The sequence below is a fragment of the Amblyomma americanum genome, chromosome 1 (assembly GCF_052857255.1).
Source record: "Amblyomma americanum isolate KBUSLIRL-KWMA chromosome 1, ASM5285725v1, whole genome shotgun sequence".
NCBI lineage: Eukaryota > Metazoa > Arthropoda > Arachnida > Ixodida > Ixodidae > Amblyomma > Amblyomma americanum.
The window spans coordinates 13,111,650-13,124,926 of record NC_135497.1 but is presented as its reverse complement, the minus strand read 5'-3'; positions in this window follow the sequence as shown (position 1 = coordinate 13,124,926).

Sequence of the window (13,277 nt, the reverse complement as noted above, 5' to 3'; positions counted from 1 at the left end):
CCCAGCTGTGAAGTCAGGAATTAGATTATTCACTGGTGATTCTGTGATTTACCACAACGCATGAGACTTTTCACATGAACTGTCAATATTTAAAGGCAGACCTCGATACAATTTCTTGCTTCTTAGTGTTTCTGAATGTCAATAAAGCATAGGTCATCAAAAATGGTAAAGTGCTTCCGTTGCATAGCTCTTAAAGAGTGGTTCACAACGGAGTGCTCAATGCCAACAAACTAATCAAGCCGTGACATATCATGAAATCAGCACAGCTACTGCAACAACCTTCTTGCATGCAATGCAGCTAGACTTAAAGCAAGTTGTATAGTATTTAGATATCATCTTGCCCTACTGAAAACGTGCAACAGGCAAAGCAGAAGACATTATCAAGCATAAGCAGTGCCGGTGGCTACTGAAACAGCATATGCTCCAGTGAGCAGCATTGTAAGGAAGAAAAGATTTTGATTCATGCTTCTGTTTCACTAAAATATTGGCCTTTTGTGCTCTACAGGAACCTTGCCTTTATGTTCAAAGGAGTATAGACATCAAATTCTTGGCTTGTGTGCTCTATTTCAAATAGTTCATTGGACATTAGTATACATGGATCACCCCTTGGTAATCCCCTTCTGCCCCTACATACTTTATAATTTATTTTTTTTCGACACATTTTTGGTTCTGGTTTCAACAACTGAAAGTTGGCCACGACATGTAAGCTGCCACCGCTTCACCGGAGCAGTTACTCTACCAACTAAGCTAACCGGAACGGCAAGCTTATGGTAGGGCGAGAGCTTTCCTTTGTAGCCATATGTCTGCGCTCGGGTGGTGTCAATGAGTAATTACTCCCTTATTACAAATCTACTTCACCTTGGGGGATTCCCTTAAACATTTGACCAACACTGCTCCCATTTCAAGTTATTGATCAATTCGCTCTCGCCCTACCATAAGCTTGCCATTCCGGTTAGCTCAGTTGGTAAAGCGACTGCTCCGTTGAAGCAGTGGTCCCCGGTTTGAACCCCGGGCAGAACGAATTTTTCTTTACGTGCGAAGTTTCTGAGAAAGCTGTATAGCTTTCCTCTGTAGCAGTGTGGCTGCGCTCGGGTGGATGTCAATGAGTAATTACTCCCTTATTACAAATCTACTTCGCATTGGGGGATTCCCCTATAACATTTGACCAACACTGCTCCCACTTCAAGTTACTGATCAATTCGCTCTCTCCCTACCATAAGCTTGCCGTTCCGGTTAGCTCAGTTGGTAAAGCAACTGCTCCGTTGAAGCAGTGGTCCCCGGTTTGAACGAATTTTTCTTTACGTGCGAAGTTTCTGAGAAAGCTGTATAGCTTTCCTCTGTAGCCGTGTGGCTGCGCTCGGGTGGATGTCAGTCAGTAATTACTCCCTTATTACAAATCTACTTCGCCTTGGGGGATTCCCCTATAACATTTGACCAATACTGCTCCCACTTGGAAGTTATTGATCAATTTGCTCTCGCCCTACCATAACCTTGCCGTTCCGGTTAGCTCAGTTGGTAAAGCGACTGCTCCGTTGAGGCGGTGGTCCCCGGATTGAACCCCGGACCAGGACGAATTTTTATTTATGTGCGAAGTTTCTGGGAAAGCTGTATAGCTTTCCTCTGTAGCTGTGTGGCTGCGCTCGGGTGGATGTCAGTGAGTAATTACTCCCTTATGACAAATCTGCTCCACCTTGGGGGATTCCCAAAAAACATTTGACTAACATGTAAGGTGTGTTTAGGTAACGTCAGGCATGAAAAATAATGTGCAATAACTGCAGATATGCAGTTTCACTTAGAGTCACGTTTCACTCCACTACAATGCTTAAGCCAGCCTGTTTCACAAGCTGGATAGACCAGAAGTGATGTAAGAGAAGTTGTACTTTTTTTTATGCCTGACATCACCTAAACACACCTTACATGTCACAGCCATAATTTCATTTAAGCCGGAACCAAAACAGCATCAAGAAGAAATCCGTTATAAATTATTTAGCGATTGTAGGGGAATACCATGTGGTGACTCGTATATACTAATATATAATGCATCATTTCAAAGAAGAAAACCTGCAAGCAAAAACTTATCTATTCCTCTTTACGCTCAACTCCATATGCACATCAGCAGATGAGCAACAAGGCCTTTTTCTGTGTGCAACAATTGTACAGTTCATGATAATGCAAATATTAGATTTTTGAAGAGCAGTGCATAAATATTTATGCATTGCTGATGCTGTACAGATTTCATAAAAAAAGGCTGAAACAGTACCTCACAGGTCATAAGAGCTTGCCATGCTGCTGTTCTAAATGACTGTTGCTGTGGATGCAGACCAACCCATTTTACCATCCACTCAATGAAATGCTGTCCGCTTCTTTCTGCACATTCTACGAACAGCCATTTACCACCAACACTACAGCACCATAATGATATGCAGTAAGCATGTATCCACATTTCATCATAACTTTTCAACCTTCTGAGCACTGCTGTTTAATCATTGCCACTGGTCATATTTTGGTTTATCTCAACATTTACTAGCGCGAACTGTCACCTGAACCAGTACTTCACATCTGCTTAGGTGGCACTAAGTTGACATCACATGAGCATGAAAATCAAATTTGGACAAGGGACAACAAGACATGTCCATTTTGTGAACTCCATAGTGTTATCTCAATTCAGAGCCCATCAGCTAATTGTCCCATTTGAGTGTATGTACTTCCATTTATGTGGATGCTGAGGAGCATGGTTTAACAATCTACAATGCATTGACTGTCTTTATTGGGATAAAACATTAATTCACGATAGCTTGTGGTGATGCTAACACATATCTTGATCAAGTGCTTGGTTTTGGACTGGTTTTGAGGGGTTTAATGTCCCAAAGCAACTCTGGCTATGAGGGATGCCACAATGGAGGGCATCACACAGTACACGGGCCTCGAACCTCTATCAAAATGTGACCACCGTGGCAGGGATCGAACCTTCGTCCTTCGGGTCAGCAGCCGAGCACCATAACCGCTGAGGGGCTTTGTTAATTTGTTCACTGCACGGTATACAGTGCTACTCATAAATTCGAAAATCTCTGGAAACACATACCTACAAAAAGATTGGAAGACAACACAACTGCATGAACAAAATAAATATAATATTGTAATAAGAACACAGCACACTACTAATACAGCACACACAGCACACCGAAGCACAGCACAGTAATAAGAGCACAGCACAGTAATAAGCACAGCGTCACGAACAACCAGCCGAACCGTCCAGGCACAGAACAGAGACCGCGTTCAGTCCAGAGGACACACGAGCGACCGAGCGTTCGGCGCTCGAGCTTCGGAGTGTTCGGCGCTTCTCGTCGTCTTCTTCGTTGAGCGCCAGCCTCTGAAGATTCTAAAGCCCGTGTCCAGTCTTACAATATCTTTATTCCAGTGCTAGAACAGGCGAATTGCAATATACTAGAATCTAAAGTAAATTGAAGGCACAGTATATATTGTCATCTTTCAAATATTTCAGTAACTGATGCTAATGATGTCTTCAATGGAATCATGGAAAGCCAGCATTGTTGTCTTCACATTTCTTTGGCTGTTTGTTTTCTGAAATGCATCACAATGGCACAAATTAGAGCAGTCATCTCTTTTAGCTCTGCACACACTTGTCTCTTACTTCATACCGCATAATAGTGTTGTGTCACCCAGCAAAGTAGATCAGAACATGTGTGCATCAAGTTGCACCCTAACAGCAACTTTGTTGATTCCTAGCGACATGCAACCATGGACCTGAGTGAGAAGAAAACATGTACGGTGAAGAATGTGACAAGGGAGTGAAACCTCCTTAGGTCCGCAAATGCAAGCTGCATTCCTACTAAGCACCCTTGGCATTGTAAGACACACCATGTCTGGAGACGCGTCCAATTAATCAAACCTATAGTGCCTTTTGCACTAAGGTGCTTAGTTAGAGCCTCCCAATCCGCAACCAGTTCAAATTAGGCTGTTCGCGGATGACTGAGTTTTATTCACAGAAATTAAAACTCCAGAGGTCCAAGAAGTGCGTAATACCCCTGTCACACGGGTACTTTCGATCCTCATTGAGTCAATGCTCATCGAACTCAATGCAGATCGACGGTTGTCACACGGCCACTTTCAAGCGCAATCGAGCTCGATCCTGCTTGACTCGATGCCGATTCCTCAAGAGTGCTTGAGGTTCCAAGCACAATCGAGAACACTCTCGCTCTCATGAAGCTATAAAAATAAACACAAGTTAACAAAACCAAAGCACAATTGTTGTTGTTGTAATTGATTAAAATGTAATACAGAACACTTTTCAGGTACTATGCCTGCTTATATGCAAACATTTGAAAATAATCTCTACACCACGCTCCAAGCTTCGCCGTCAGTGTAAACAAAGATGGCGCCCTCCTGCTCTTCGGCGCGGAAACTGGAGCGAGCGCGAGACAGCCGCTCTCATCGACTGCTGGCAGGACCGCCTAAATAATTTGCGGCGCCAGAAGAGAAACGCCGCAGTCTATGCAGAAATCGCGGAGGCGTTGCGGACCCTCGGGTTGCATCGCACAGCAGCAGAGGTGCGCCACAAAAACCAAGCGCAGATATGCAATGTACCGATTTGGCTGCCGCTGCCCCCGACTGCACAGTGTTGCCGGACATCGCCATGTTATGGCTGCCGGCGGAACATTTGGCGCCACCTAACACACGAGGGAAACTTCTCAATGAGCATTGAAAATGCCCGTGTAGCGCCGGATGTTTCGAGCGTGCTCGAAAATCTCGATGCAGATCGAGCTCAATGAGGATCGAAAGTGCCCGTGTGACAGGGGTATAACTCTAACCTCAACAGCATTAACAATTGGTGTTGTAGACACGATAGAAACTAAATGCTGAAAAAACAGTTTTCATGAGAATAACTAACAAAAAACACAGTCTATCTTATCAGTACTGCCTGTCATCATGGTGCCTATCAGAAGTAATGCAGTACAAGTACCTTGGTGTAACAATAACTAATACCTTAAGTTGGAATGCTCACATTTTTAACATTTGTGCATCATCCTTCCGTAAACTGTTTTTTTTAGATACAAATTAAAACGAGCCCCTTCTGCAACTAAGCTTTTCGATTATACATCAATCATAAGACCAAAATTAGAATACGCCTGTACAGTGTGGGATCCTTTCACTAAAACTAATATCCATGCGTTAAAAATGATTCAGCGGAAAGCAGTTCGTTTTATTTTTCTACATTCCGCACTACCGATTCCCCTACAACATTAATGAATGTTAATGGCACACAGACACTGGAAACTCGAAGAAAGCTTTTGCGACTAAAATTTATTTTTTTATTGAAAAATAACAAGTCATCAATGAGCCCGGACATTTACTTAAAACCACTAGTGACGCGATTAATGAGACATCGTCACGCCCAGTCCTCAACACCTTATCGTGCCAGAACAAACTTGTACAAATATTATTTTCCCCGAACAATAACTGAGTGGAACCACCTTCCTTTGAGTGGACTAATAAGCACTGAGAGCATTCCAATTATTTATAAAGACTTTTGAATGTTGTATGTCCAGTTCTGGTGAAAAAGAAATTGTGTTCAATTTACCTATTTTTTGTTCGAATCATGCATGTGTTGTCTTTGGTTTGTTTATCTTTTAATTTGTGTGCTAAATGTTACCATGCCTTGTATCTCGTATTGCCCCTCCTGCCTGGGCCTACCAAGGCTGGCAGTATTGAATAAATGAATGAAAAAATGAAACCTGGGAGACGCACTCCAAAGCAGCCAGGGTCTGTCGAGATACGAAGTGGTCTGGCTCAGCCAGATGCAGCAAAACCAATGTTCTGCAGTTGCAGTGTGCAAGACACTGCTGAGAGAAGAATATACTTACCTGCAGCACATGTGGCGAGCATGGAGGTGTCTCTAACGCACACAGCACCTAACTGGTACCACACAGCTGCACACTTCATACGTTATGTCTATGAGTGTACCGGTGAACTAGTCAAGGAGATGTAATCACCAGAAGAGGGTGCCGTAGGGTCCATCACATCTCTCAAAAGTAATTCCTGGGGATGTAATTAAAACAGCAGCCTCGATACTGCTGTTGAGAATTTGTATTTTTTGTGCTCTTCTGAAGCTTGGCTTGCTTCGAAAAACCTGAACCTGAGCTTGACAGACTTGGTTTCTCAGTAGAATGAAATCTTTCAATTTTCTTGTTTTCTGGGTTCCTTGATGTGTGGGGCATTTATTGCGTTACATTGTCTTCACAGGTCTTGAGTACAAGGTCCAAAAGCTTGCAAACCTTGTAGTGCACTTCCTGAGAAATTTTTCCCTCTGCTATTACTCATTGATCACTTCCATCTTCTCCAAGACAAACCGAGTTTGCCGCGCTCGTGGAGGCGTCATGGGGGCTATTTTAACTTTCCAAGATGACAAAATTTGCTGAATTTGATGACACTGCTTGAGTAGTTTTAAAAACCTTCTGATCTCTTCTTTCAGGCGTGCTAGTGATGGTCACACAGTGAAAGCACGTGTTTGAAGACCACCAAACACATTCGATGCTTTTCAGGGGTGAGTAGGCACCACCTGTCAATTTTGAGACTGTTTGCGAGGCCTTTTGTGGACGAGGATTTCACAGTCCATGGTCCTTCTTCATCCTTCTTGGCAGATGCGGTAATTGCCACTGTAGATCTGCGATTCTTCTCGATCAAGCTCATCTTGCTGGTTTTCTTTTCTTTCACAATGTAGGCTACCCTCTCCATAAAAGTTTTGTGTCGTGTCCATCAGTGCAGAGATGAGCTTGCAACATGGCGATTCCTTTTACCTTGCGAGAAAAGTCCTGTGCATTCTTTCAAGATGCATGTTTGTGTTGATGCCGAGCCCTGTTCAGAAACTGTAGGCCCACATCCCCTGCCAGTGAGCATAGTTTCCCCTGAAGTACTGTATAAACTCCTGAAGCCTGGGGTCCATGTTGGCCAGCGATGACTCGAGAATCTTAGCCACCTCATTCTTGTCAATGCCCTCTAGCAGGACATGAACAGCTTAGTAAACATCTGCTGTGGGTTCTTTTCCTTTTATCATCTCAATAATTCTTCGCTTGAGGTGCGCCCTTGACTGTTCGCCAGGCCTTCAAGTATTCATTCAGATGCTTGGTTTTATGAGGTTTAATTCCACAAAGTGGCTCAGGCTATGAGGGATGCCATAGCGGAGGGCTCCAGATAATTTTGACGACCTGGGATTCTTTAATGTGCGCTGACATCAGAGTACACGGACCTCCACCATTTCGCTTCCATCGAACCCGCATCTTTCAAAGTATTCAGATGCATCATGTGACATGGAAGTTCCAGTGAAAGGGCTCCTGTGGAGGACTTCATGGATTCAAAGAATGCTGCCAAGGTTCTCTCATGCATTGTTCTGCAGATGAAGCAGGCCATAGGCAGTACCGCTCCATACTCCTCCGCCACCAAAAGAGTAACCAATTCAATTCGTGCCCTACTGTTCTAAGTGCGGAGTCAACACACACTGTTCATGACCCCAATACCTTCAGCAGATCTTCCTGGGATGGCGTCACAAATTGCAGCTAGCGCCACCTGCACTTCGGCACTCAATCTAACTTCGTGCTGCATGAGTTCTTCTGCACTAGCTTCTTGGAGAGTTCTCATGCAAGCAGTGCAAGGCGCTTGGTGTGCTCCATAGCAGACGGCCAAGGGGCGTTGAGACAGCAGTGTACCCGTGCTAGGTGCAGCATCTGCGCCATGCCATCACGAAAGAGCTGAAATGACAGTGCGCGTGCGTGCCTGTGTAAGCGACTGCTTAGCAGGTGCACTGCGTAGGGGTTCTCATCTTTCTGTCTAGCCTTGCAAATTGCTTTACGCTATTTCTGTTTTGTGTGCAAATATTGTTATTACACGCAGCACGATGGAGCATTTGTATAAGAGGCAGATTGTGAGATGTTTAATATGTGCATGATCGCAACGTTTGTGATGACCCGCTGCGACATCATCCGCACCTCCGCTTACAGTAGCGACTGTCTTTGAGGTCGCCGTCAGCCGACACCTTTTCCTGCCAGTCAGCCGCTGATAGTCACTCTGCCACACCGTCTGTCGACGGTGAACACGAGTTGTCAAGTTCAAATAAATCCAAGTTATCAGGCAAACTCTTTTCTGCTGTAATTGGCAGACAACTGCAGATTTGGATAGAACGGCAACAGCCTGAGCCACCTGTATAAACTGTCAAGGGTCGACTCGAGCAACAGTCTGAATAACTTCTTGAATTCGAAGTTTGTTGCCTCTCTCAAGTACCCGTTGACTCGGCAATGGTCAACCTGTGCCACTATGCACGATCAAAGGAAAGGAAGGTGTCAAATTTTTCATCACTTTTGGAATTACAAATTTAATGGCCGCTCCACGAGATGCCCTCTTCAAACAAATGCACAGTGCTGAATACAACTAGCACAACCCCCGCATATGTAAAACCAGGTGACAAACACCAACACATGGCTGCAACAGACGAACATTTCTGCACTTCACTCGATTTGGCCACTGCACCGGGAGTACTAGTGTCAAGCTACACTCGCGCCGCACGAACTGGCGCTGCACTAGCACAGCACTTTTGTGAACTAGTGCAAAAAGTGCAGCCAAATGAGGAGACCTCGATTTGGCTGCACATTCTGCACTAGTTCACAAAAGTGCTGTGTCAGTGCAGCGCCGTGTCAGTGCAGCGAGTGTAGCCGACACTAGTGCTGTCGGTGCAGCGGCCAAATCGAGTGCAAAAGTGCAGAAACTTTCGTCTGCTGCGCCCACGTGTCGCGTGTTTTCAGATATGCGAGAAATTGTGCTAGCTGCATTGAACGCTGTGCAAATTTACTCTAAGTGGCACACCTCGTGGAGCGGCTATAAAATTTGTTAATTGCAAAAATGGTGAAGAATTTGAAACCGTTCTTTCCGTTGCATTGTGCAAAGTGACGCAGGCCGGTTGACCATCACTGATCCAACGGGTACTTTGAACAGGCAACAATGAATTCGAGACGTTATTCAGACTACCACTCGAGACGATCTTTTACAGTCCATACGCGTGATTCAGGCTGCTTCCGTCCTATCGAAAAGTGACTGCGGTTGTCCGCCAAGAGTTGCCTGATCTATATTTGAACTCAATGACGTTCACTTTCGGCGGATGGTGACGGCGACGTGACTGTCAGAGGCTAACTGGCAGGCGAAGGTGTGGGCTGACGGCGACCTCAAGCCCAGTCGCTGTCAAAGGCGCAGGTACTGATGTCGCAGCGAGCCACAAACGTTGCGATCGCCCACGTATTATAAAACATCTCACAATCTCCCTCTTTATGGAAGCGCTCCATCGTGCCGCGTCTATAATAATTGCACACAAAAGAGAAATGGTGTAAGCAACGTGCGAGCCTGGACAGAAAGACGAGAACACATATGCAGTACGTACAGCGCCATGACAGCCAGTCGCTTACGCGCATACACAGACGTGCGCATACACACACGTACGCGCACTATCATTTCAGCTGTTTGGTGAGGGCCCGGCGCAGATGGCCGCGGAGCCCTCTGCTACGGAGCGCACCAAGCACCTTGCACTACTTGCATGAGAAGAGAACTCGCCGGAAGGCTAGTGCAGCAGTGCAGAAGAACTCGTGCAGCACGAGGCCAAATCGAGTGCCGAAGTGCAGGTGGCACTAGCTGCACTGTCAAATCGAGTGCGAGAGTGCCGCACCTCCTGAACTGGTGCAGAAAGTGCAGCCAAATCGAGGAGACCTAATGTGTACTCTGGTATAAGACCTTGACAATACCCTCTTCTCTTGTAATGATCATAAAAGAGAAGCATGTCTTACCACGCTTGCAGCTTCCTTGACTTTACATCGCAAGAGTCTTCTTGTTGCCTGGACTTGGTCTAGCCACTCTTGACAGTTGTAGAACGTCCTTGTACTTCTGTCGGTAAGCCTTTCTTAACGTGTAGATATTATGAACTTGTACACCTGGATCTCTTCCTCCTGTGCTTTCCATTCATGGAACTCTGTAAATTGTGCAGGAAATATACTATACAAAATATTATGCACACGGGTGTTAAAATTCAAAACACTCAATATCAATGACAATTGAAAAATGCTCCAGTGCTCATCAAGCATGGCTGTTAGAAAAACGTTGCGAATTATGCGCACTGTAATTTCCGGGTCTGTAGAGATACATGTATCAGATAATGTATCAGGGTCTGTAGAGATACAGCGGGGGCTTAGGCAAGGATGTCCTCTGTCCCCTTTGTTGTTCATGTTGTACCTGCAAGGGTTAAAGACCAAGCTAGAGGGGAGCGGACTACGCTTCAACCTATCTTTTCTCAAGCAAGGGGAATGGATTAAACAGTCATTACCGGGACTAATATACGCGGATGATATAGTGGTACAGACGTGGTACAGAGGGAGATAGATTAGGTTTCAAGTATAGTAAGGAAAAATCTGCAGTCATATGATATTTAATGAAGAGGGCGGCGAGTATAGAATACAGGAGTTCATGATAGAAGTAGTGGATGAGTACAAGTATCTTGGGGTGTGGATAAATAACAGTGTTGAGTATCTGACAGAGCATGAAAAATATGTAATGAGTAAAGCTAGTAGGAATGCAGCTGTCATGAAAAATAGGGCACTGTGGAATTACAATAGGTATGAGGTGGTAAGAGGGATCTGAAAAGGGGTGATGGTCCCTAGCCTGACCTTCGGGAATGCGGTCCTGTGTATGAGGCCAGATGTTCAAGCAAGGCTGGAAATTAGGCAACGGGGAGTAGGGAGGTTAGCTTTGGGAGCACATGGCAATACACCAAAATCAGGGGGTACAGGGTGATATGGGATGGGCGTCTTTCGAGAGCAGAGAGGCTAGCAGTAAGATAGCATTTGAGGAACGATTGAGAAGGATGGAGGAAAAGCGGTGGGCTAGGAAAGTTTTCAGATACCTGTATATAAAGAATGTTGACACGAAATGGAGAAAGCGAACTAGAAAATTGACAAGCAAATATCTGGACAGCAGTAAGGGGGCAAATCAGCAATTATCGGTTAAGAAAAAGGTTAAAGGAACAGAGAGAGCTTTGTGGAAAACAGGGATGCTGACGAAATCGGCACTAGAAACATACCGGACCTTTAAACAGGAAATTGTCAAAGAAAATATCTATGATAATTGTAGGGGAAGTTCTTTGTTGTTTGAGGCCAGGACTGGAGCTTTGCGGACTAAGACGTATAGAGTCAGGTACCAGGAGATAGACACTTTGTGCATTGCGTGCGGAGAGGAGGAGGAAACAGCTGAACACTTGATACTTTTCTGTAAAGGGCTTCACCCTACAGTGGAAGGCAGCGGGGCTGACTTACCCAAGGCATTGGGGTTTAGGGATAGTGAAGGGAAAGTGGATTTTAAGAGGTTAGAAGTAACCAAGCGAAGGTTATCTGATTGGTGGGTAAAAGCAAAACAGGAGTAAAATTTCACAAGACATGGCTAGGTGGCTTGAGCCACCGCCCGATGTAAAGGGTTCAGCCGTATCCATCCATCCATCCATCCATCCATCCTGTAGGCTCGGCGCGCCCGCGCGCGCGGCTAGCAGTCCCGCCAAGCAGCCTGCAGCTGTTTGTTGCTTTTTGTGCGGTGCATTTTTCCTCTTTGTGAGTTCGCGGCGTTAAGAATACGGTCATGCCGAATCGTCGGCGTCAACGGCATTGTTTTGCTCCCGGGTGCAAAACGGGATACCAGTGGACGAAAGGCGATCAGCCGTCGCTCTTCGCTGTGCCAAAGGATGAGAACCGACGGAAGCAGTGGGAACGCAACCTTCATCGAAAAGATAAGGTTTTGGACGAAACCTGCTGTGTGTGTGAGCTACATTTGGAGCCATCATGCATCGTGAGGGACTTTATACACATCATTGACGGCAAAGAAGTCCGCATCCCGCGTGGAAAGCCGGAACTTTTACCCGATGCGGTGCCAACTCTGCTGCCGAACGCGCCGAGCTATCTGTCAAAGAAAACACCGCTACAGAGACCACCTAGAAAGAGGAAAAGCACAAGCACATACCCTAATGAAGCGAAAAGACCACAAAGTAATGCTTCCGACGTTAACAAGGAATCGAGGTGTCCGGGCATTGACACTGAGAGTAGCGTGTTGGCGAACGACCAAGACCCTTGTGAAGTTGACGAAGCATCTGTGCCAGACGATTTTTCTAAGCTGGATGTTCCTTCAGAATACTGGAGCTGCCATCGCATACCTGATTACAGCTCGCAGGAAAAAGAAGCTTCATGCTAAGATGGGCAAGTGCTCATAGTCGCGCGGCTAAATGTACTGTGCAAACAAGAAAACACGGCATTCCTTTGAGAAATTCAAGAATATGTCTCACACTGTGCATAGTTGGAGCGCTGCAATAAAGGAGTGCTTTGTTTTATAAAAGTTATTTTATCTTGCCTTGCATTCATCAGCGTTTATACATCGGCGGCAATTGACCCTTCGTTTTGATGAAAAAAATGCATGCATCAAAACAACAATTAAAACAGGGGCATGAAATCTAAAGTTCGAAGAAAACTCGTCCGGTCAGGTAGAAGATTCATGTAAAAAGGAAAGGAACGCCGACCAAAGGTTGTTAGAAAAAAAGGCGTTTCGGCTTCCCTACGGAAGCCTTGATCAGAGTTATCAAGGCTTCCATAAGGAAGCCAGAAGTCTTCTTTTTTAACAACAACCTTTGGTCGGCGTTCCTTTCATTTTTACAAAACAGAGGCATGCATACCACACTTAAAATTATCGCATTCACATATAGTACGCTGTACACACAACGGTCTCTAAGTGAAGCGTTTTTTTTTATTCCAATTTCTTGTTGCCCCTCCCCTCTACTAAAACACTTCCGATATGGCTCAAGCTGGAGTACACTCGGCCACGTTTGCCGACAGCTTCGAGTTGGCCGCTGGATAACCCCGATGATCGATAGAATGTTTGCTCCTCTCCCTGTACTCAGCCTTTCCTATGGGCGGCGATAATACTAGTATGCACTAACGTTGAAATATGGGAGCCGTACCTGCAAAAGAGCACGATCAGCGTTGCGAAGCATTAACGGGACCGCTCGTCCGCACCACCGCGCTATCGGCTGTTGGCTACTACTACATCTAATTTTCTTGATTCGCCGACAATATCTGTGTACAGCTTCACCTATTTGTAGGACCTGTTTTAAAAGACAGAGCCTTGCTTATTTCTCCGACGATTCTATGCACAGCGCGCATCCACGGCGCGGCGCGCCGCATTTCATACAGTCCATG